Genomic DNA, 2,098 nt, shown 5'->3' on the forward strand with positions numbered 1-2,098 from the left:
ACAAGGAAAACCTTGACTCCATTGAAGATGTCTCAGAGTGAGATATTACAACAAAAGAAGGAGCCATTCATTTCTTATAATTTTTGTTGAAAGGTTGCAGTCAAGAGCGAGTACAAAAATTCACTAGACCTTGCTGTTTGATAATAATACAGTCTAGCATGCACAACGCACAATCATCATCAAATCATGCGAACAAATTTCCAGTTCCTGAAGTTTGTTTCTTAAATATTCATGTACGTGTACATTTGTATTTTTTCTACAGGATGTATCATGTACCATAGCAAAAAAAAGTCGTACAAGACGAACATTTTCAACATCCTTCTGTTTCATTCGCACTTTATATATATATAATATATATATATATATATATAATATATATATATATATATATATATATAATATATATATAAAGTGCGTGATACACCGTCTTAGTCTTAGAAAATTCTACCGTCATCATTGCAACTTGGGTAATTAAATCCATTCCCATCACAGCAGGTTTCAAAAATGGAAATGCAGCATTATTATGGCACAAGAAGAAAAACCACCAAAGGAACTTGACCTGATGAAATTACAATAATATGATCATCATGCTCCTGAATAAGGTGTAACCCACACAAAGCCAAAAGAATTACTTTGAATCACTGCATTTCAGCCCTAAAACACTTTGTCCTATTACGGCTACAATTAGCGTTATTGTACAAGAGGAATACTGTACAGGAATCACATTCTCTGCAGCATCTCTGTCTCAGCTATAAGTGTGCAAAACTAATGAGTCACTGCCAAAAATTTAGCATGCAAAAAGAAAGGGTGTATACCAGAAATTTATTTCTATCATTTTCCACTTGCTTCATTGTATTTTAATTCACTAAGAACCACATCTAAATCCTTAATTTTCATTGAAATGAAAAGTTTTACAGCAAAACCGTAAAGATTCCTTGACTTACTATAATCCAGAAACTGTCAAAACATTACAAGAGCCCGTTTTGACTTTCTTATAACCAAAAGGCTAACAATAAAGTTTTACAGTAACTGAAAATGATTAAACCCAAGCAACAAAACAGCGTTGTTCTTCTCAGATAGTGAAAAAAGAATTTTGCAACAATATTATTTTTGTAATTTTCAGCTTCAATTTTAACTCATGGGTATACATATGTTAAAAAGCAATAAAGTTCCACATGAACTGTGCACTATCATTCTGCTATAAAATACACTGTTGTTTAAAGTCAAAGAGGATTGCCTACGTGAATATGATGAGAATGCAGTACAGACTGTGCACAGTGGTACTGTTTAGTACTGACACACGACTCTCAAATGAATGAAAAAATGGTCACTAGTTAGGGTTACTCACATTCTGTTCAAGCATTTGAGAACAAAATGCATTCTCGGATTTTGCCTGACAATAAATAAGAAAGCTATAATGCTAGTGTTAACAAATGGAGTCAGTAGCAATGAAGCCAAATGTTATGGCATACAATAACTTCTGAGCCAAAATTATGATTAAAAACTCTCAGCTTCGGGGAAGAAATATGTAGTAGTTCTTGAATTTCTCAGTATAGAAAGTGTTATAATATAATCCACGATGCTGGTTTACAATTTATATAAATTTTATTGTAAACCAGCATCATGGATTGAACTTGAAGTAGATTTATGTTGTTTACTTTACTCACTGAATGATCAACTATACAATGTTAAATCAACGACATAGAAGACATAAAATCTATAAGCTACGTGTACACAATTTTTTTTTAAAAAGGCGATACTAGTAGCTCCAACAAAATGCAAACTATTTCTTGACCTCAAGCAATATGACAGAAAACAGAAATTTTGACAAAACTGAGTCCTGACTGATTGTAAGCAGCGTGTGCAACTCAAAATATATCAATCACTCACACACTAACTCAAGAATGAGATGAGACTGATGTGTGTATTTTTCCACTGGCAACACACAGAGCTATGCTGAGCATTCAAGATTGTGCTCTGCTGTTGCTGAAGAATGATCTGTCTTTAGCTCTCTATACAGATAAGAGATGAGACAAGTCTGGGCACATCGGCAGTTCTTCCGTTCTCAGCAGCTTTTGTCTTTGAGAATATGTTGACC

Source organism: Aplysia californica, unplaced genomic scaffold (genome assembly GCF_000002075.1).
Source record: "Aplysia californica isolate F4 #8 unplaced genomic scaffold, AplCal3.0 scaffold00389, whole genome shotgun sequence".
NCBI lineage: Eukaryota > Metazoa > Mollusca > Gastropoda > Aplysiida > Aplysiidae > Aplysia > Aplysia californica.